Genomic DNA, 23,762 nt, shown 5'->3' with positions numbered 1-23,762 from the left:
ATTAAAGGTCCCCGTCACCTTCCGTCCAAAATTTATGTACAGCTCTCCATTGTAGGCAAAGGCTAAATGATCGTAGCGTCCCTCTTGACGAATCTGTACAGAAGGTGTGTTTAGCCAGCAGTTGGTCTCTGTGTCAAACACTCTGATGGTGTTGTGAAACAGATACTTCCCCTCGCCCCCAAATACAAACATCCTTGTCCCGATGATGGTGGCAGAGTGACCTGCTGAAGCAGAAGGACTGGTACCGATGGTGTTAATCAAAGACCAGACCATTTTGGTGGTGTCCAATTTGTAGATGTCATTAGTGAGTCCAGTGAACTGCCTCCTTCCTCCATGAATATACATGACCTTCCCCAAGACGCAGGCCGAGTGGTTCATCCTAGCCTCTGGAACAGTCCCAGGAATCTGTGAATAGAAGTACAATTTGTGGGCGTCGACATCAAATGTAAAAAGTACATTGCTGTAAGGAAACCCTCCCTAGAAGTAGACACAATCTTCAATCAGCACTGCTGTGTGGCCTTCAATCTTTGGCCTCCAATTCACGTGGCCAAATTTACTTCTGGAACCTGTGAAGTAATAAACCCGGTGTCCGACCGCTACAGCTTTTCCCAAGTTCTCTGTACGGTTCTGGGTGACCTCTGTCCAATGAAGCATCTTCCTAAGAGTCTTCCGTTTCCCTCCAGTCTTCTACGTCTTCACCACAACAACTGTCCTCTGGCTCCCTGGCCTACAGCCTCTTATAGTCTATAACCAGAGCCGAGGTGTGAAGTCCGCACAAACAGTTGTCATGACTACCGTCATTGTCGGGTAGAAACCTCATATATCTCCATCTAACTATCAATTTACCACCCAATGTCTGTCCGTCCGTCTGCATGCTGATATCACTGATACTACACTGATCGCTACCATGGTAACAGCCGCATGCTGAAACAATGCCCAACTTTGGAGAGGAGCATGGTGACATCACTGATACTATATCATATCCAATCAGAAAGGATTGGTCATGTTTCACTTGACATCACAATATCTAATACAAACAGTAAGACAGAATGAATTTTCCAGCGGATTCCTCGCGACACGCGTCAGTGCAACAAACACTTGCGTTTTCCCAGAATTGCACCTTTCTAGTAAGTGTCACAGGTTAGATTTCCCAGCTCCATCTTGATGACTGAATGTTTTACAAGAGTTTGAAATTTGCATTCTAAGCAACACCATAAAGACATGCCTTTTTAATATCGACAATCCCTCATAACTCTGCCCAGCTATTGAAAATTAAAAAAAGAAAAAAAAATGTTATTTGCACGTTGTTCTTTCTCTACTATGAGAGTCTACTATGTTTCCATGGCTTATTGTGCATATTGCATTATTAGTTTCTCATTGCTTAGTGCATGCCGTTGACACTCATATTCCTATGTACAACGCACTGCCTTTTTTGTGTGTTTTTCTGACACCTTAACTAAGTATATCATGCACAGTTCACATCTGCTGCTATGCTCACGCACACTTGTTTTATTGTTTAATTTCCTTTAATTTCCCACCCCCTTCTTCTTCCTTTTTAATTTTTTTCCCCCCTGCTTGGCCACAAAAAAAGCAGTGTTCTAGTTGATCAAACGTAGTTATTATTAAGTCACCAGCTCTTTGATACTTTTTATTAGTTCAATATTTATATAAAATAATAATAATAAAAAGACAGATAGTCCAGTCTCAACCTGGTGTCCGTGTTGGGCATGCCATTGTAGCTAATTTTCAACATTTTCTGAAAACCCTTCAAAACATTACAAATCTACAAATTCACAAGGTGTCACAACGCAACGCTTTCTGAGATCAGTTGTATTTGCTACTTGATACTGTAATGCGACAAATTATGAAACAGGGCATTCAATTATGCACACACGCGCGTGCGCACACACAAACACACACACACACACACACACACACACACACACACACACACACACACACACACACACACACACACACACACACACACACACACACACACACACACACACACACAAAAACACACACACACACACACACACACACACACACACACACACACACACACACACGCAAAACATGGAGGTACAAGGTTTCTGCCCCGACAGTGACAATTATGTTAGCTCTATATCCGCTGCATGCGCGTGCACGTGGGCACGCACGCACGCTGGCACGCCAATGCCGGTGGCTGAAGCACACCAGCGTTGTCACATAACTGCATTATGTAGGCTCCCCAAAGGCTATGGCATAATGTGATACTACCCAAGCCTGGCTGCGCGCACGCTGGTCGGGTATACCTCCGCAACACTGCAACCAGGGGCGTCACAAGGGGGGAGCAAAGTGCGACTGAGTTACTAGGGCCCAAGGTGGAGGGACCTTGATTATTTTATATTTAAGCTATTGAAAAATAGCAGATATACAAGCTCACAGCGCGGCACCGAGTGCCGCGCTGCGAGCTTGTAGATCTGCTATTTTTGAAAAGTCGTGAAAATGTGTGCAAATCTTTGAATAGGCCTATATGTATTTTTGAAGCGAACATTTGTAACTCAAATTCAGCTTCTGTGGGGTCCCTGGAACTAAATATTTTGAGATGGGGGGTTCGTGGCCAAATACATATCATTTTGGGGGACCTTCACTTGAAAAATGTTCAAAATGTTCAAATGTTCAAGCTCACAGCGCGGCACTCGGCGCCGCGCTGTGAGCTTGTATAATATATGCTATTTTTCAATAGTTAACGCACCAAATAATGCGTTCCCAGTCTAAATGGGTTAAACCCCCTCCCCCTATGAACAACATTCATGGGGGGCCCCGTGGTGAATCCTTGTTCCCAGGGCCCAGAATGTGGTGTGACACCCCTGACTGCAACAGCATCCAGCCATCGCCTCCGTCTCATGAGTAATGCATTAGCGCCTCCACTGCAGGATCACAGATAGCGCGCTGTCATTGTTTTAGTCTGGGCTGCTAATGCGGCACAAGTTTTTCCTTTGGTAATTTCAATCTCAAACCCGGGGCTTCTACTGTAAATGTGACTTGACAACACCGGGCGCCTCACGGACGTGCCTCATAAAGCAGCTTTATATGAGAGTGTCGGCCTGTCTGAGACAATATACTTCAGTGGCAAGAAAAAGAAAGAAACGGTTACACCAGCTGCCGCTAGAGACCCAGCCACGCGCTCACTCACACGCTTGCGTGAGCGTGCACACGGGTGCTCATGCACATGCACGCGCACACGCACGCACACACACACACACACCCGCGCGCACACGCACGCACATGCACACGCACACGCACACACACACACACACACAAATGCACCGTCCCAAAGTCATTGCTGTGTGGGAAGCATCTCTGCAACTGAGAACACATTTAGAAATTCAAACCTTCAAGTTTCCAGAACATTTATTTGTGACTCTCTCATAGCAGCTTGTGCAGTGAAATGTTGGCGTGCATGGCAAGCTTGCTCCAACAGACTGTGCTATGGATGTCCAACGTTAGCCTATAAAGGTGTTTTTTGTTCACATTCGTTGTATAGTGGTGGACAAAGTACTCAACCCCAGTACTTGAGTCAAAGTATATTGTGAGAAATTGTGAAAATTGCGAGGCGTTGTGAGCATGTAGATCTACTATTTTCACAATAGAACCGTGTTATACAAAATGTAATGCCTCAACTCTTAGTGCTCGTCAGGGTGTGATGGGGGGTCCCCAGCTAAAATAAGATTATTTTGCGGGTCGCGGCCTGACAAGGTTGAGAACCGCTGCCTTAAATCACCCGTTTACATGAGACAGAATTCACAGGTCTTACATCATAAATCCCACCGCAGTGAATCACCTTTTGATGAAGTCAAAGAGCAAGGAATTGACTTTCCTCCCCCCCCCCCACGCCCCCCCGGTATGTGAGGGAAGAAGCTAAAACGCCATAAAGAGAGTGGATTTCACGTCGGCCCCCGCGACGACCAGGATGAAAGCCTGCCGCGCGGGCTCACACCACCCCTGTTTGATGTGATATTCATTCAGTGGGTCTAAAAGCAGTGGTGGAAAAAAAACGACTCACGTTCTTTACTTAAGTAAAAGTATCAATGCTGCAATGTAGAACTACTCTGTTACAAGTAAAAGTCCTGCATTAAAAAAAATCCTGTAAAAATGTAAAAGGAAGTACCGAAAGTAGAAAGTGCTCGTTATGCGGAAAGTGTCATTTCAGGTTTTCAAATGCATGAAAAATCTTTTGAAAATAGACGATCTACAAGCTCACAATGCGTCAAAATGTATATAGGGCTGAAGTGGTTAATGTATGTTTTGTAATAATAATCAAAATCTGCAAAGTAACTAGTAATAACTAAAGTGTTCATATCATTGTAGCGGAGTAAAAGTACAATATATATCCACAAGTTTCCTACGCCCCATAGTGCATTGCGCAGATGCTGTAACGAGCTTCCGGCGCCGCAGCCGAGTGTGATTTACAAGCTCACAACAGGCTGCATCTGCGACGCGACTTGAGCTTGTATGTCTGCTGTTAAACCGGAAGTGTGGTCCAAACGGGTCCAAATAATCTCCAGTAAACTCCCGCGGAAACAGGTGGATATATTATGAGAGAGAGAGAGAGAGAGAGAGGGGAGGGGGAGGAGGAGGAAGGAGGTCTCCCTTACTTAACCACTTGAACCCTAGTGTCCTTTTCCTCAGCCTTTCACATTGAATCAACATTTGGTCCATCCGATAAAAATTGCAGCTCTGCAAGCCCAGCACGTCGAGCAAAAGTGATTCGGTAAAGGGGAGGGAAGGGGCCTAAGTAAAGAGCCTTGGGGGATACCGCTCGACAAAAGTATATAGCGTTCAAGTGGTTAATATTCTTCAACTGTCCACTCATTCATGTCAGAGGAGGAGTACTACCCCAGGGCACTAGCAGTGTAACACAAAACGTCTGGGCGTCTGAGACAATAGGACAAAAGCAAAGAAAGACAAAAAGGATGGGAAAAGATCACACCATTGAACATTGAACATCAGAAGTAGGCATACGTTGTGGGCAGACAAGTGGCCTGGGTTGAAGTGGTGCCCACATCTCCTTCCCGGTTGATGGAGGCAATGGTCTGAAATGACAGAGTGAGAATTTCACCAACTTCTCCTTTACCCCTGAGATAAAACTGTGACGTGACACTATGAAGCTGATTGTGATTCTGAGGTCTTTGCCCTCATATGTTGACTTTGCCGCCGCATGGAGGGAGGGGGTGGGGGGGAAGGGAAGTACTCAAGTACCACCCGTCTCTGTCGGGTGGAAACTGTTACTTTTCAGGATTCAAATGCAAGCTCAAAACGTGTTGCTTCGGGCCACGTTTCAAGCTTGTAGATGCGCTTTCGTGTGATTAGGGATGGGTATCGTTAAGATTTTAGCGATTCCATTTTTTACAGTGTAGCCTACTCTATAACGTCGGCTGCGAAGCTTGCGGAGCTGCTGCTGTACACAGCTAAAGCAGAAGCAGAAGTCTTCTATAACAGTTTGGATCAACGGATTTACACGCTTTTCTTTCTTGCACATGTGATTTATAAGGGAGCATTTAGCAACACGGAGCACATTGGACAAGTAGCCGTTTTGTAGTAAGAAAGTTACAAATCAAACTTTTTAAGGCACTCTAGCTCGGACACAGAATGGGGAGACTTGTCCAGTGAGCAGAGCTTGAGTGACAACTGAACTAGGAAAGCTGACGCCTCATTATCAAAACATGAACATTCTTGTGATATATACAGCCAGACTTTAGAACGCCTCTGCTTAGACAACATGTTGGCTGTGGTCTAACAAAACAAGGCAGCACGTTGTGTGTGTGATGTCATCGCGCATATGCAGGCATCGATAGCAGAATTGTTAAGGACTTTGGCTAACGATTCCAAGGGAACCGGTTCTCAACAAGAACCGGTTCTCGATACCCATCCCTATGTGTGATGCTGTAGTATGATCAAGTACAGGGGTGTCATCAGGTAATGGCAATTACCACCCCCCTAGTAGTGTTCACATTTAACTCAAATTGAGTTATTTTATGCATATTGTACCCAAATCTGATTTCATTGCAATCCTTTGGGAATGTCATTATAGTCGAACATTTCCAAACATGTTCTCTTTTCGTCCTCAAACAAATAGTGAAAATAGTGGATCTACACTACAAGCTCTCAGCACCGTAACAGCAGATGAGAGGCCGTATAGATCCACTATTTACGCTATTTTAGAAAAGGGGGGGGGGGGGGCTCAAGTGGCAACTCATTTTTCGCCACCCCCTATTTCTTTCTGAAATTACGCCTCTCCGATCAAGCAGGGCATTAATTTACGGGAAAAAACTAAACAAAAAACAAAACAAGTTAAAATATGGAGATAGGAGGTGTCTGCCCTGATAGCAACGATATCGTCATTGTCGGGTGAAAACCTTGTATGTCCAAAACCGTTCGTTTTGTATTTAGCATCTTAAAAATGATCTAAACTTGTGAAAACAGACGATCTACAAGCACACAACGCCTCGCACCGCGAGGCGTTGTGTGCTTGTAGATCTGCTGTTTTCACTACTTTTGTGCGACGGCCTCGTATGATGAAGCAGGACTTTACTTTACGAAAGAACGTATACATTTGAAACTTGGCGATACAAGGTTTCCACCCGACGGCGACGTTATGTTGGGAGGTGAGTTGACAGTCATGCTGCTGTAGTAGAAGGTTGCGCGGTGCGGTGCGGTGCGGTGCACTCTCCTTGACTCGCGGGCGGCAGTGCTCTCTATATGTATGGAAATGAGCTGTAATCACCATAATATGTGTCCCATCTCCTGTATTTGGTAATGGTGTTATTATGGCTTTTTATTATCGCATTCCCCTTCCTCGCGCGCGCCGTCTCCTTTCCCTCTCGTCTCTCGCCCTACAGTGTACCTACCGCCTCCTTCCCTTCCAGTGGTGGAAAAAGTATCCAAATGTTTTACTCAAATCAATACTGCAATATAGAAATACTCTGTTACAAGTGAAAGTCTAGAATTAAAAATATAATTGTGGCATAAAAATGTACATAAAGTACCAGAAGTAAAAGTAGTCATTATACAGAATGTCCCAGTTTTCAAATGTATAACAATCTTTTGAAAATAAAATATTTTCAGATGGCCGAAATAATCAAAATTCACAAAAAGTAACTAAAGTTTTCAAATAATTGTAGTGGAGTAAAAGGGAAAATGGAAATCAAATAATCAAGTAAAGTACTTGTAAATATCTAAAAATTGTACTTACTGTAAGTACAGTAGGCCTACTTGAGTAAATGTACTTAGTTACTGTACTTTACACAACTGTTCCCTTCCATCTTTCCTTTGCTTCCATCACCCCATCATCCTGCTCTCTCTCTCTCTCTCTCTCTCTCTCTCTCTCTCTCTCTCTCTCTCTCTCTCTCTCTCTGCACCTCATTCACACTCTCCCGCTCATCCAGCAGACAGGAACAGGTGGAATATTAATTATGCTTTAAAATATAGCACACTGTAGCGTTCTACATCGTTCCCCGTCGTTAATTTACACTCCAAAAGCGTAGCGTCTCTTCTCAATTCCCCCAAAACCCCTGAAGGTCTTTGCTGTTTGCCATGTAAAAGTAACTAAGTACATTTAGTCTAGAGTCTAAAGTCTAAAGTACAGTTTCATTGACTAATAATCAAGCATCTAAATCATTTAAATCTTTCAGAAATAGTACAGTAGACTTGTACAGTAAATCTATAATTGCAATGTTTTCCAACACGATGATATATTATAATTATGTTATGGCATCCTGAGTACTTTTACTTTTTTATAGTATATGTCATGCTAATACTTTTGTACTTTGACTTAACACAGTGGCATTGGCATTATACTTTTATCTGCTACTGTTACTCGGGAAGACAGTTTAAGAGGCAAGCCCTCATTTTTTCCTCATGTAGCCGAGATTATAAAAGAGATACAATCCAAATTCAATACATCCATTACATCACATAAGAAGAACGTAAACAGAACACAAAACCGGTCACCTAAAACATGTGCAATCAAGGTTAGAAGTGTTAAGGACCATTGCCCTAAACCAGGGGTCTTCAACAGGGGGTCCGGGACCCCTAGGGGGTCCTCAGAGTTACTACATGGGGTCCTCCAAATCTTCCAATCCTTTTTATATTTACAACTTGAACCGTAGTATCTATATTCTGAGAACTGTAGCCAAAATAGCAGATCTACAAGCTGACAACGCCTCGCAGTCAGCTTGTAGATCGTCTATTTTTGGCAAAGAGGTTTGGTGTAGAGGGGAAAAAGAGCAGACTAAGTACAGAGTAAAAGGTCAGGTTTATTAGGTAATGGCGGCTCAAGTGGTTAAATATCTGAAAACACAAATTGACATGAATCCAAAATACACTGACAACGATGAAACTATATGGAAACTATGAAAAGGTTGTGGGGGTCCTTGCTTCATCTTCCTTGCTTCATTCTCCCAACTAGGAGGTCCTTGGCCTGAAAACGTCGAAGACCCCTGCCCTAAACTGACCAAATGATGGCAAGGAACTCAGCTTTAAAGACTTTGGAGGTTCATTCCAAGACGTTGTGCCGCTACGACAGAGAAAGCTTGCCTTGCCCAACTCTGTGTGTGAGCATTAGCGACCTTGAGCATTAAAAGATCACTGGAGTGGGTCTGAGAGGTGGCTATTGTTCTGTTCCACCATGGAACAAATATATCGGTACGCAGGGAGCATTCCAGCAATAGCTTTAAATAAAAACAGGTACCAGTGCTCTTAGCCAGAGAGGATAAAACCCTGAGTTCTCATAGAGTGCACAGTGGTGTAATAATTATTACCAGTAATCCACCTTAAGGCTGAGTGCTAGACAGTGTCTAGGCACTTTAAAAGTGATGGAGCAGCAGTCCTATAAATAATGTCACCATAGTCGACGACTGAGAGGAAAGTGGCCTCAATATACTTTTTTTCCTACTGGTAACGGGAAAACAAGATTTTTTTTGTTGCTACTTTAGCTTGACACTGTGATGCGACACATTATAAAATAGGGCATTCAATTATGCACACAGACACACACACACACACACACACACACACACACACACACACACACACACACACACACACACACACACACATAATTGGCCCCACTCTTATTTCCAGCACCGTTGCCCCTATCCATGCCAAACTTTGCACACACACTCAATGGCTAGCAAACCACAACCTCCACCCTTGATTTCTCACATGCCCCCTTCTTCTAGCGCCACCCGATTAGGGAGTCTTACTGGTTGTTATTGTTTGTAATGTTAGTTGAAATATGAACATGTAAGGTTATATTCTGGGGCATATCTGACTAGTTTAGTTATGATATTTATCTGGCCTCGATCGGACCCACTCTGATTAATCCAGGATGTACAATTGTACATTTTCGTGGGCAGGATTTATGTTGGTTGAAATCAGGAGATATTCTGACCATTCATGGTTTGACTTGATCTGGCCCCAATTGAGGTCCTGACCGTGCTTGCTGGGGTAGCTTTGCTCCCACGTTGTTTGGTGTCTATTGTAGACTGCCTTCTTTGTTGAGTTATGGGTTGTTTGTTAACAGAGGATGCCATCAGGGTGACATTGGCAAAATAAATGCTCACTTTAGTAGACATCTGTTCAAGTTTTAGTCAAATTTATGTCACATGTTTGTCTAGCGTGGCGTCATACCGGAAGTTCGGGAAGATTGAATTTTGGTACACTCTTCGTCACTGGTGTTATGGCACACGTCAGCTTCACTGCTGTTACGGTGCCAATTGTGTCCTATACATGTCTGCTTCACTGGTGTTACAGTGCCAAATGTGTCCTATACACGTCTGCGTCACTGGTGTTACGGTGCCAAATGTGTCCTAAACCTGTCTGCTTCCTCTTGACCCCTTCTGACCCCTCTCTTCCGTTGTTCCATTTTCTTCACCTTCTGGCGTGCCAGAACATAGCCTCCCCACTCTCCTGTCCTAATTCCTGTGGGTTTTGTAGACTTTTTGGCTTAAAAATGGATGCCATATTTCTTAGAGGTAGTGCACGTGTCATGATGTGACGCATCGTGAGGTTTTAGATCTGCTATTTTTATACATAGATTTTATACATTTGAAAACATTTGATACAGGACATTCTGCATAATGAGTATACATTCTACTTTTGGTACATTTTGATTCCAATAAATTTTGGATTCCGTACTTGTACTATCTACACCAGTAAGACTCCCTAATCCGGAGATAAGCGACCGTCACGTCGCATACACAAACCTTAGAAGGCAATCGTAGCCAATTAGGAGGGAATATGGGAAATGGGACAGATCCATGTTGATGACATGACTTTAGAGATACTGTGTACCGCTTTGTGTGATTTTAGGGCAACATCTTGTAAGAGCAGTGTCCAACTGCAACTAGTAAAACATTTCGATCCTTTTTTCCCACCACTGTTCATGGAAATGACTAGCAGCATGACAAGGCACCGAGCAATCTATTCTGCGCTGTGCTTTCACTTTGAAAATGTTCTATTTTGCACACACTCAGAGTACAGTCCTGTTAAGGGCCCATTTGGACCCCCTGGTGTTCCCCGGGCCTGAGGTTGAGAAACAGTGCTGTGTAGGGTTTAAGTTGGTTAATTGGCTACACATGGTTGCGTTCTCATCTCTCCGTGTCTCCCCAAAATAGCACTTCTTCTTCATTCATCAAGCCACGAAACGGAGCACTCAGCGAATTGACCTGAATTCATTTGAATACTGATCAGTAGTAGCTACAAACTACAACGGCCAGGTATCCAAACAAGCCTGGAACCGTAACAGTACAGTACATCTCACAAAACAACACAGTTTTTTTTTTCTTACACTATCTGGAACAAATTCTACGCTTTAGCTGTGCCAAATAAATAAAACATTTCATGTCTCTCTCTCTCTGTTTCTCTCTGTTTCTCTCTCCTACTTCTCTCTGTCTCTCTCCCTTTCTCTCGTAAAAAAAATCATCAGACTCCGGGGTCATCACGGCCATGCTGTCTTGTGGTAGACATTTTTGTCAAAATTCAATTTCTACCACGGACATGCAATACAATAATATGACCAGAAACACACAAAGAGCTGGCCCTGAATGGCCATAATAGGTGGAACCAATCAAATGGAACCAAATGGACCCACAAGGGTCCATTTGGTTCCATTTGTACACTCTCAGAGTTAAGGGGTGTCCTTGCAAATAAAACATTTGCGAACCTCTACTATATTGATAGTTGTGCTTAAGGACACTTTATGTATGTATGTATGTGTGTATATATATATATATATATATATATATATATATATATATATATACGTATATTATTCGTTCCCTTTCTTGATGTACCTTGCTCTTTACTGCACTCTGTTCTTCTTTTTCTTTTATCTTTTTCATACTTCTCTGTAACTTTGTAAATAACCTTATACTGCTGTGCTGCCTCTGGGCAACTGATTTCCCCCCTTGGGATAATAAAGTTATCTATCCATCAATGTCACAGACAAGGACAAAGTCTTGCCACAGCACAGACAAATTTGTTGGTGTACAGACACATTGATCAGACTCAATTTAACTTTGACAGCGTGCAAATGTTTATATTTGTACACTCTCAGAGAGTTACATCACCTCGGTATGTCCATCTGTCTGTTTCTCTCTCTCTCTCTCTCTCTCTCTCTCTCTCTCTCTCTCTCTCTCTCTCTCTCTCTCTGTCTCTCTCTTTCTGGTCTCAACGCAAGGTATCCCCGGAGTTACAAAAGAAAAAACGTTTACAAACAAAAATGTGAAATTCACATTTTTGCCTGGAGGGACAGTGGTTGGAAAACAACAACAACAGAGGAAGGAAAACCAGTGTTTTGGGAGTGCGTAGGATTGTGTTTGACTGTGCACTCAACGCTGTGGCCACTAATTGCCGGCGATTGATAGGGAAAAAAAGGGCCAGGGGGAATGTTGTGTGTCTTTGCAATGCATCATGGGTAGATGACCTGGGTTTTTTTGCTTTGTCTGTGCCTTGTGGCGTTTCGTGTGGAGGAGGTGGGGGGTTACCGAAGTTTCTGAGTCAGGTGCGCGCGTGTGTGTGTGTGCACGCGCGTGTGAGTATGCGCGCGTGAGTGTGCTTGTGTGTGTATGTGCGCAAGCGTGTGTGTCAGTGTGTGTGTGAGAGAGAGAGAGAGAGAGAGAGAGAGAGAGAGAGAGAGAGAGAGAGAGAGAGAGAGAGAGAGGAGGGGAGATGTGTAATGTGGGGTGTGTGGATCTGATCGTTAAAAATCTTTCAGCCCTAGCAACTACCCTTCCAACAGGAAGATACTGCAGTCTGTGGTCATCAGTGGTGGAAAGTAGTACTCAAATGTTTTACTTAAGTAAAAGTATCAATACTGCATTACGTACATATACTCTGTTACAAGCAGAAGTCCCGGAATTCAAAATGTACTTGAGTAAAAGTACAAAAGTATTGGCATCAAAATGTACTTAATGTAACAAAAGTAAAAGTTCTCATTAGGCAGAGTGTCCTATTTCACGTTTTCAAACGTATCCACGAGTTTCCTACGCCCCATAGTGCATTGCGCAAACGTCTGCATCGATCTTCCGCCGCCGATTTACAAGCTAACAACGGGTTGCATCTGCGACGCGACGTGAGCTTGTATGTCTGCTGTTAAACCCGGAAGTTTGGTCCTGATAGTCTCCAGTAAACTCCCGCGGAAACTTGTGGATACAAATCTTTGGAAAAAAAGTAGATCTACAAGCTCACATTGCGTCGCATCACGACACATTGTGATCTTGTAGATCGGCTATTATCAAATGGACGAAATGGACTGTATATTATAGGGCTGAAGTGGTATGTATGTTTTGTAATAATAATCTAAATCTACAAAGTAGCTAGTAACTCAAGTTTTTGTAGTGGAGTAAAAAGTACAATATTTGCCTCTGAGATGTAGTGGAGTAGAAGTAAAAGTATTGAAAATTGGAAATACATTAGTAAAGTACAGTACTTTTCACCACTGTCAGTTATGATCAGCCCGAGTGAAACCCCCCCCCCCCCCTCCCCAATCTATATTAATGACCAGGGTTCACTTCAGTCCACATTTGATCGTCTCAACCAATTGTAGAACTCACATCACATGGAATTGCATCAGAGGTCATCACCGTGCCAATTTCATCAAATTGTTCTTCTTTACACGGACGTACAAAAACGAGCGGTCAATGATATTACCAGAAACACAAACTGAGTGTAGACCGAGCCCTAAATGTATACGAGTTGACTCCTAAAGTTCCATTGTGCTAAACATTTTAACCCATTTAGAACGGGTAACATTTTATGGATCATTATTTTATGCTTTAACTATTGAAAAATAGCAGATATACAAGCTGTGCCGCGCTGTGAGCTTGTATATCTGTGAGCTTGTATATCTGTGAGCTTGTAGATCTGCTATTTTTGAAAAATCGTGAAAATTAGAATTTTGACCCGATTCTATAAGTTTCTTTTGAATCCTTCTAAGATAAAAAAAAAAAAAAAAAAAAACATGTTTCTATGTCAGCAATCTGGCCAGCCATCGTCAAAGAAAAGGTCCTTTTCACTTAAATGGAGCTCAGTTAGTCTGTTCTTGAGAGACTACTAAGTCAGTGGTTCTCATACTTTTTCATGTGAAGGACCCCCAAAATGATATTTATTTGGCCACAGACCCCCATCTCAAAATATTTAGTTCCAGGGACCACCCAGAAGCAAAATTTGAGTTACAAACGTTCACTTTGAAAATACATATATTCAAAGATTTGCAAACATTTTCACGACTTTTTAAAAAATAGATCTGCTATTTTTCACTGGTTAAAGCATTCAATAATTCTAGGCCTAAATGATATGGTATTTCTACATTAATCAGTGTCCTACCTATTCTGAAAAGAAAGTCTGTTCTATTTTTTGGGAATTTCAATAACTGGGTGTTATCAGTACAGTCAGTGCTTGCATCACACATTATAAGAAGAGTTTAATGATGTATTTTTGCTTGCCATGCACACATTTGACATTGCACATTCAGACACGTTGATGACCCCTGAATTGCATAGTCCTTTTCTTTTCAGATGGACGTTAGTCATGTTATGTTATCCAGATGTTTGCTGTTGACTACAGCAGTGTGTGTAGTCAACAGCTATAGATACCGATGTCTCTGGTTCACATTGGCACATTTACCCTCAAAAAAGCATCTGCAATGTAGTGCATTTGAAACTACATTGCAGTGCACATCATGGGATGATCACCGCTTGCCTCCTGTGAATTGTTTTATTTTAATCTTTGTTTATTTTATTTTTATTTTGTTGCTGAATGAGGTCAGCAGCCAAAGTGATATGAGTGAGATGAAAAAACCTGAGTGAAATGTGCCAATGTCAACCAGAGACATCGGTATGTGCTGTTTGCCTGTCCCAGATGCTGTATTGACAGATGCTAGGTTTAAACCTGGTATTGAGTTACTTTAGCACTTCTTTGCACACTATACTTAACTTGCATTTACCCTTCGCCCTGACATTAAAGATCCATGTATGCATTGTATAGGCCTGGCATCATGGACTGAAAACAGTCAATCTTTTTTTATTTTCCGTGTAACACTGTCATACAATGGAGCATAAATTAGCTATCAGTCCCATCTCGCACTCGTAGGACACTCTGGATAAGAGTGTCTGCTAACTGCTCAATGCTCTCTTCTAGCATGAGATATAGCAGTGCATTTCAGGACAGATGGGGGGTGGGGGATAAAATAAAATAGAAATGTGTGTCGGACCCATGCAGCCTCCCACAGGTGGCTCGACTTGTTTTGGGTGCACAGATTTGGGTGTGGGTCCCTCCTTGTTAACGGTGAGGTCTTTGGAGGGAGTGTGACAGACAGGGAGAACAACAGTGTTCGTGCCTATACTACCATGCTTGGTACCTTGTTAAAAGCTGAGCTCACTGCCCGCCCCAGGCCCGCTCGCTCGCTGAGTCCAGCGAGGAGCGAGTCTGAGCTCCTTCCACTTGCTTCCTCCCTCCTCCTCCGGTTTATGTGTTTGTTTGTGCCGTTTCTGGAAAAACAAAAACAAAATCCAAAAAAGACCAGAAAGAAAGAGCTACAGCCGATGCGGCAGGATAGGAAATGCAGGGGCTGCTGTTTACGTCCCTCTGGACCCCCCCCCCCCCCCTCTCTCTCTCTATCTGTCTATGTCTGTCTCTCTGTTTCTCTCTCTGTCTCTATCTCTGTCTCTCTGTGTCTCTGTCTCTCTGTTTTTTCTATCTCTGTCTCTGTATGACTGACTGTCTCTCTCTCACTCTCTCTCTCTCTGCCTCTTTCTCTGTCTGTCTGTCTGTCTGTCTGTCTGTTTCTATCAATTCAATTTCAATTCAATTCAAAGGGCTTAAATGGCATGAGAAAACATATGTTTACATTGCCAAAGCAGAAGTGTACACAGTACAACACAATCAATCAATATAATACAATCAAAATAAAATATGTACAATTTGAAGGAGTGGAACCGTTTTCATATATGGAGATTATTTGATGCAGACAGTGCCAGGATGTGTACACCACGATCGGTAGTATTTTAGATGGTTGTGTTCCATTTGATATCCTTCTCCTGTCACAGCAGCTTGCAAATCTTGCTGCTGCATGTGTTTGCACATTGTCGTACTTCACCCAGTAGATGGGAGTTTTTCATCATTGGTCATGTTTTCAAACTCCCTTTGTTTCTCTATCTCTGTCTCTCTCTGTCTGTCTGTCTTTCTCTCTCTCTCCCTCGCCCTCTGCTCTCTGATTCCTCCTCCCTCCGTCGGAGCAGAAGAATGCAGAGGGAAGAAAAAAAATATATTGATCCGGAAAGCCTTTCGAAAACCGATTTCGGGGCAATGGAAGGAAATTAAATAGTGTCAAAGTGAAATGAAATTACAGGAAGAAGGCCAGAGTAATCTTTATAATTTAATTAGGTAAATTAGAACAACGCTTTTTTTTTTTACAACCGCCAGCCCCCTCCCCACACACACACACAACCCCCCCCCCCCCCCCCCCCCCCCCCCACACACACACACACACACACACACACTTGGACTTGGATAGGCTTTCCTCTCGTTGCTTAGCAACAGAGAAGCGTTTTTCTTCATATTTCATAGGTTTTTTGGGGAGGTCGCTGGTTGGTTTGGGAGGGGTTCAAGGGAGGTAAGGGATCGTGGCATAAACTAGCCTTGTGTAGCCAGACAACTATTCCACAATCTCATACCAAAATATTATCTACAGATATAGAGCTTCTCAAAAATACATGGTAACCTTTGCCACCTTTCGGGTACTGACATCTCGTATGGCCCATGGACTATTTGTGTTGTTTTCTTCTTGACAACGTTCCCCTCCCCCCACTCTTTCCGGAAAGCTGAGTCACAGGTTGCGTCGAGTTGCACAATGCGAGACAAACAACCAAAAAAACATGGCAGGTTTTTATTTTTTTCTTCCCACAGAAAGCATTTTAAACAACGTACCGTAGTTTTCCCCAATAGAGGATTAAGGTGTTTTCCTTTTTTTTTTTTGACTGACAGCAGAATACCTCATAATATATATCATATTTCAACTATTTATGTTTTTTCGAATGCCCTACTCCATGGGTCTTCAACAGGGGGTCCGGGACCCCTAGTGGGTCCTCAGAGTTAGTACCAGGGGTCCTCCAAATATTTGAATGATAGAAAAAAAAATTCCCCTCTTTTTTTATACTAACCACTTGAACCCTATATTGTCCATATTCTGAGAACTTTAGCCAAAAATAGCTGATCTGCAAGCTCACAACGCCTCGCACTGCAAGGCATTGTGAGCTTGTAGATCGGTTAATCTTGACAAAGAGGTTTGGTGTAGAGGGGAAAAAGAGCAGACTAAGTACAGAGTGAAAGGTCAAGTATTGACGATTCAAGTGGTTAAATATCTGAAAACACAAATTGACATGAATACAAAACACACTGATGATTGTGCTGTCAAACGATGACACTATATGGAATCTATGAAAAAAGGTTGTGGGGGTCCCTGCTTCATCTCTCTCTCAACTAAGGGGTCCTTGGCCTGAAAACGTTGAAGAACCCTGCCCTACTCCATCACATCACAAGAGCGTCGAACACGAAGTAGTGAAAATAGCAGATCTACAAGCCCAGACGTGTCGCCATTCGACGTGTCGGAAGCATGTATTTTGACACTTTTAAAAAATTTATATTATAATTTTTTTTTTAATAGCACACACACATAAAGGAACGTTTTTTCCCCCCCCGACATACAAGGTTAGTTTCTACCCGGCAGCAACGATATGCAGATGTCAGCCCATTCCCCCCCCACCCCCAACCCTGTCGTGGGTTCATTTAGTCTGTCTCTGTCTCTCATGGCGGGTGATTGACGGGTTGTAATCGGGCTAATAAGGACCTCCTCTGTTCCCTCCCCTGCCTACTGTGCCGTCTCAATGGGGCCGACTTGGCAGGTTGCGCCGCCTCGCTGCGCACAACGCTCCTCTCCGCGACCACCCGCCGGCGTCCCCAAAAATACCGGCCTCGGTGCACGCTGAGCGCTAGGATTATTTTAGTAAAAAGTAGTAATTAAAAAAATATATACTCTGTTACGAATAAAAAAGAAATTGCTTGGAGAAAAGTACAAATCTATAGATTGACCGATTGACTACATTATTAGTCAGAAATGTAAACAGCACGTTGTGGTACAGTAAGGCCACATTCTCATAATATAATTCGGTTTAGTCTTGCGAATAGGAGGGGTGAAGTTGCTACATTTTTGCATATTTAATTGATACGTTTGCGCTCGCACTGTAGCCTAGTTCCAGACCCTGAATCGCTAGCCACACCCCTTTATTTTTTTTGTTTCTGCGATTCAGGTCTAGAATCGCTCTCAATGAGGAGGCCTGCCTCGGTTGAAAATCCAAACGGGCGAATCAGCGTCGTGAATCAGCGTCTTGTGATCAGCGTGGGTGGGGGTTTCCCAGAACTCATGTGTGTTTCCAAGTACACCAGCGCCGCCGCCGTACCGTACCGCACATCGTGTCGCGGTAAAATGCGGTAAAATGCGATCGTATCGATCTCGCTATGAAACACCAGTAGCAGGCATGTTATGTTGTGTTTGATTACTAGTTCGTAGTGCTCCTATTCTGACTGTTTCTTTGGTTAGCAAGTAGCACTAGCAAGCAACAGGTTAGCCACTAGCCAGCCAGGCACACATAACAACACTATGTCATGTGTTGGTCGGTGAACCAATCGCTGAACAGTGCCTCATTTCGGCAACGCCCATCCCTGCAAAGGCTGTGGGCGGAACTGACTTCAGACTGAATAATGAAGTGAAACGAAATGTCAATTCAGGCTGAGTGTCAGGCTACTCGCACTGCACTTTGTCATCCGAAACAAACAAGGAATCGTCCACGTCTGTCCATGGGACATGTATGTATCCAAGCCGCATAATAATGCCTCCTTCATCTCCCTGTGTTTATTAATTCTTCAAGTTCAACTCACAATGTACCCGCAGGACCGCCGCAAAATTGAGCAGGCGTTAGCCTATTTATCTGCGGTCGTCGGTCATAAACGGGCGATCAAAAAATAAAACCAGCAAAAACTCGCAAAATCTACCAGCAATAAACCAGACAGCAAATACATTAGCAAGATATGAATATCTACGAAGAGTAGAGCGTCAACGTCTCTCTCTCTCTCTCTCTCTCTCTCTCTCTGACCCTCGTCTTGCCCTCCGCTGGCTCCCTCTTTGCGCTCCGCTCATGAAGCGTCTCCATTTGGACACGATTTGGCACAGAGAGCCGCGCGCGCGAGCAAGGGCGAGAGACCCACACATCGGCCTATATATTATAAGCCTATTATGCCTATAGCCTATATATGATGTACAGCTATACAAGTGACTCCTGTGGCACTTTCCTTTTATCTAACTGTGAGCAACAACTCCTCACAAATAATACACCATGTGCGATCGAGGGAGCGGTGATCAGAAATCAATGAGGGGAGGAGGCGGCCAGAATCGTCAGAAATCTAATGAGAACAGACAGGGGGATTTAACCTTTTATAAATAACTATGGATTTAACCCGCACATGGCTCTATATAGCCTACTACAATGTTTCATTGCCTGTATTTGAGACGGATGGATTCACACCAACAGGGAAGCGTTTGCGGTAGCGCATCGAAACCACTGTTTTTTTGTGGATTTGCATTTGTTTCTTTTATTCGAAAAAGAATACGGATGCGTCTTCACACATGCCCAACCGTTGTGTATTTTCCAACAATACGTTATAGGATTCGTTTTAATCGTCATAAAACGTGCCTGTGTGAATGTCGCCTTAGACATTGCGGCTAAAAGGATAACACGAAAAAGTACTGGGGAAGTAAAAGTACTTGATTTTTTTTCTTCTAAATTCATTGTCAAACTTTGTTTTTTCTCGAAAATAGCAGACCTGCAATGCGATGCGTCGTGAACTTTTCAGATAGTTTGTGTTCAACTATAGGAAAAGCATAACGCAGGGAGTACAGTACTGTATGTTTTAGAAATAATAATCCAAATTTTCAAAGTAACTTGAAACTTGATTTCAAATAGTGAAAACAGCCGATCTACAAGCACACAAAGCCTCGCACCGTGAGGCGTTGTGTGCTTGTAGATCAGCTGTTTTCACTACTTTTGTGCGACGGCCTTGTATGATGAAGCAGGGCTTTGCTTTGCGAAAAGAAAATTACAAATTTGAAACTTGGAGATACGAAGTTTCTGCCCGACAGTGACGTTATATAGCCTATACAATACATCTTTGCCGAAAATAGCTGATTTACAAGCTCACAATGTGCCGCAAACGCGGCGCATTGTGAGCTTGTTGATCAGCTATTTCCAGGGCAAACGTTCGGGCCTGAGAACAGCGACGGATGCTGGTTAAAGCTTCAGAATCCCCCCTTTTCTGCTAACAGCTAATGTAACGATGGCTTTCCAGCAGTCAGTCAGTGCTTCTCAGCGTTCATACGCAGAATTCTAAAAACCCGAACAACACCGGAGACGGAAGGCGAACCACAGGAATGAATGATGTACCTGTCAAAAAGATGCTTGCCTCTCTCTCTCCTTGGCATGCGTGGAGGATCCCCCAGCCAGCATAGTGCATGAGTCAGTACTGAGCCATGCATGTACCGTAGTAGCAAGGGCGCCACACTGAGGGGGGGGGGGAGTGGGACTGAGTTACTAGGGCCCAGTGGTGGAGGGGCCTTAATTATTTTATGCTTTAGCTATTGAAAAATAGCAGTGCGGCACCGAGTGCTGCGCTGCGAGCTTGTAGATCTGCTATTTTTGAAAAGATGTGAAAATGTGTGCAAATCTTTTTATGTACTAATCTAAAATGTTGCTTCTGTGGGTCCCTGGAACTAAATATTTTGAGATGGGGGTCCGTTGCCAAATACTTATCATTTTGGGGATCCTTCACGTGAAAAGGTTTGTGCACCACTGACATAGAAACATACGTTTAAAAATTTTTTTTTGAAGGATTTAGAAGACATTTATAGACCTGCACAAATTGTCACGATCTTTCAAAAATAGCAGATCTACAAGCTTGCAGCGCTGTGAGCTTGTATATCTGCTATTTTTCAATGGTTAAAGCACAAATGAATGCATAATAATGCATTCCCATTCATGGGGGCCCCACAGTGAATCCTTGTACCCAGGGCCCAGAATTTGGTGTGACACCCCTGCGTGGTAGAGCCATTACAGGCTTCATTTTTTTTTTCCGCCCACCCCTCAAATGCAGTTATTCTAATTAGGGCTGTCAAGTGCGGCTGGCAAACTTTGTGACATTTGACAGCTGTCTGTGTGTGTGTGTGTGTGTGTGTGTGTGATGTGATGTGTGTGTACGCGCAGTCGCGCACGTATATGTTAGTACTGTATGCTGCTGTGTCAGCTACAATACGATGAATATTGCATGGACAGGGGAACGAGTCGGTGTTGGACACGCACACACACACACACACACACACACACACACACACACACACACACACACACACACACACACACACACACACACACACACACACACAAACACACACACACACACACACACACACACACACACACACACACACACACACACACACACACACACACGCGTACATACTGTAACAGACCTATGGTTAAACCCCAGGTTTGAGTGCCCCGGTAATGATGTGGAATGTGAGGTCGTGATTGGGTGTCAGAGTGATTGATAGGGCTGTCAGTCGGGAGATTTTATTTTATATTTTTTATTTATTTTTTTGCCCTCTTTCGCGAGAGCCATTATCTGTTGATGTGATATGATAGTGCTGTCAACTGGTTGACCTTCTAACCCAAGTTAGACGGGCGTAGGAAAGATTATTTTTTTGTATTTTACTTGTTTTGGCTTGTTTGAAAGGAATAGAAATCTAATAAAACTATTTCGCTTTTGCAGTCGCGTCGCTTTTCCTCTCGTCACCTTTGCCACGCGGCCCAATTTCTTCTACTTTCTGTCTGCCTAGTTTTGAGAAGACCAATTGTTGTGTCTCGAGGTTGGTAGTCAAGGTCTGCCATGTGCATGAGCAAGGCACTTGACACATTGTCTTCAAGTGGAGCTCTGTGTGTGCGTGCGTGCGTGCGTGCGTGCGTGCGTGCGTGCGTGCGTGCGTGCGTGCGTGCGTGCGTGCGTGCGTGCGTGCGTGCGCATGTGTCTCCCAGAGTCTGGCATTACAAATACAAAATGTAGAAACTGATTCCACCACCATTCTATCATGCTACCCACAGCTGTTATACAGTACTATATCAGATACTGTATGGCTGGAAATGTCACACAAATACATTGTAGCCACCAGGTTTGCACTAGTGCTGCACAATATATCGTTATCGTATCGTCATTGAGGTATGACCATGCGCAATATCAGTATCTCAAAAGGCAACGATGGCCAATATATCACGGCAATATATCGGCCATATAGTTGCCCATATCACCCAATTGTTGCCTTTTTCTACACAGAATATCAAATAACAAGTGTGGGAACCCAAAATCACAAAAAATCAAGAGTGATATTGACTTATTATGTCAATATCACTGTTATCACTCAGTTATTATGCTGTTGAATCTGAAAATTGTACTGTAATATCGCATATCGATATAGAAATATTTGGCATAAATACAGAGATATAGAATGTTGTCCATATCGTGCAGAAAATGTTCACGATTAAAAAAAAAATAGCAGTTCTACAAGCTCGCATCACGGCACTTGGTGCCACGCTGTGACCTTGTATATCTGCTATTTTTCAATAGTTAAAGTACCCAGGGCCCAGAATTTGGACAGCTGGATTTGACTTTACACACCTGTAATCTGACCCTTTTCTCTCTCCCCGTCTGCATCCTTTGCCAAGTGGAAATCTTTGTATTCACGTATCCTACCAGGAGAAACTGCTTTACAACAACAGTGCTGGTGTAACTAAGCTACCAAGAATTGCTTTGTACGTGTGTGGATTACATAGATTATCATTATGATGGTTGCTGACTGAGGTGCATTCACATCAGGCACGGCATGATTCATTATATGAGCAACGCGTTTCAACTCCACTTTATTTATCACGTCCCAAGTTTGCATTTTAATAATTTTTTGCTGATGGGTCCTGATAAGTCTGGTGAGGAGTCTGGTCTGCTCCTATTCACCTGTTTGTCAAAGAACCTTGCAGCTTACAGTGAGAAGCTGAAAATACACAGGCTAGACGTACTTTTAAACCACATTGGGTGGTCTAGACCTCTGGGTCGGGACCCCCAGGGGTGTATAGAGGGTATCTGCACATTTATAAAGTTACAATTTAAGGACTTTGTAATACCTCTAAAATGACATAAACATTGGCCAAATTGTCAAATATTAGAAGCAGAAATTGTGAAAATAGCCGATCTACATGCTCACAACGCCTCGCTTTGCGAGGCGTTGTGAGCATGTAGATCGGCTATTTTCACAATAGAACCGTGTTATACAAAATGTAATGGCTCAACTCTCAATGCTTGTCAGGGTGAGGAGGTCCCCAGTTAAAATATGATTATTTCGGGGATCGCGTCCTGAAAAGGTTGAGAACCATGGGTCTAGACATGTAATGTTGACCCCGGCTTAGACAAATGAAAAAGAGGAGAAAAACAAAGTTTCAATAGCCATGAATGCATTTATCTTGTGCAGTTATGACATTTAAACAATTTAATTCACTTTAAACCAAAACCTCTTCTCATACCAGTGTATCTAGGTCAGAATCATTTGAAATAAAAGTCAGTCTGAAGGTCCGTGACATGAAATAGTTTGAAACCCCTGGACCATTCAAGGAAAACTCAACTCTTCTTCTGATATTATATGAGTTTTGCTGACTTGGGCACCATCACACCCCATGGCCTCGCTGGCCCATGGCCAGGGTTTCATTTGTAAAAAAAAAGAAGAAGAAAAAAACACACACAGAGGGTGTGGGTCGACTTTTTCTTCAAAACTTCAGTTGTACAATTTACCTGGTCCTTACAAGAGAGTTTAGGGATTAGGGTTAGAGTTCTGCCTAATTCATCCACAACTTTCCAACATCCCATAGTGCATTGCGCAGAGGTTGCACAGAGCTTCCGGCACCGCAGCCGAGAGAGATCTACAAGCTCACAACGGTTGCATCTGCGACGCGACATGAGCTTGTATGTCTGCTGTTAACCGGAAGTGTGGTGCAAAAAGTTCTCCAGTTAATTCCCGCGGAAAGAGGTGGATACTTGCTTGCGCATCGGTGTTGCTCACCGAAGATATC

General features: G+C 43.2%; 1 protein-coding gene across 1 annotated transcript in view; it reads left to right on the top strand.

Moving 5' to 3' along the window:
- The window catches only part of LOC308280042 (receptor tyrosine-protein kinase erbB-4-like), a 789,750-nt gene that overhangs the window by 293,650 nt on the left and 472,338 nt on the right, over positions 1 to 23,762 (top strand).

Source organism: Nannobrachium achirus, assembly GCF_963921795.1.
Source record: "Nannobrachium achirus genome assembly, chromosome: 24".
NCBI classification, from domain to species: domain Eukaryota; kingdom Metazoa; phylum Chordata; class Actinopteri; order Myctophiformes; family Myctophidae; genus Nannobrachium; species Nannobrachium achirus.
This window is presented reverse-complemented; position numbering and strand designations above follow the sequence as displayed.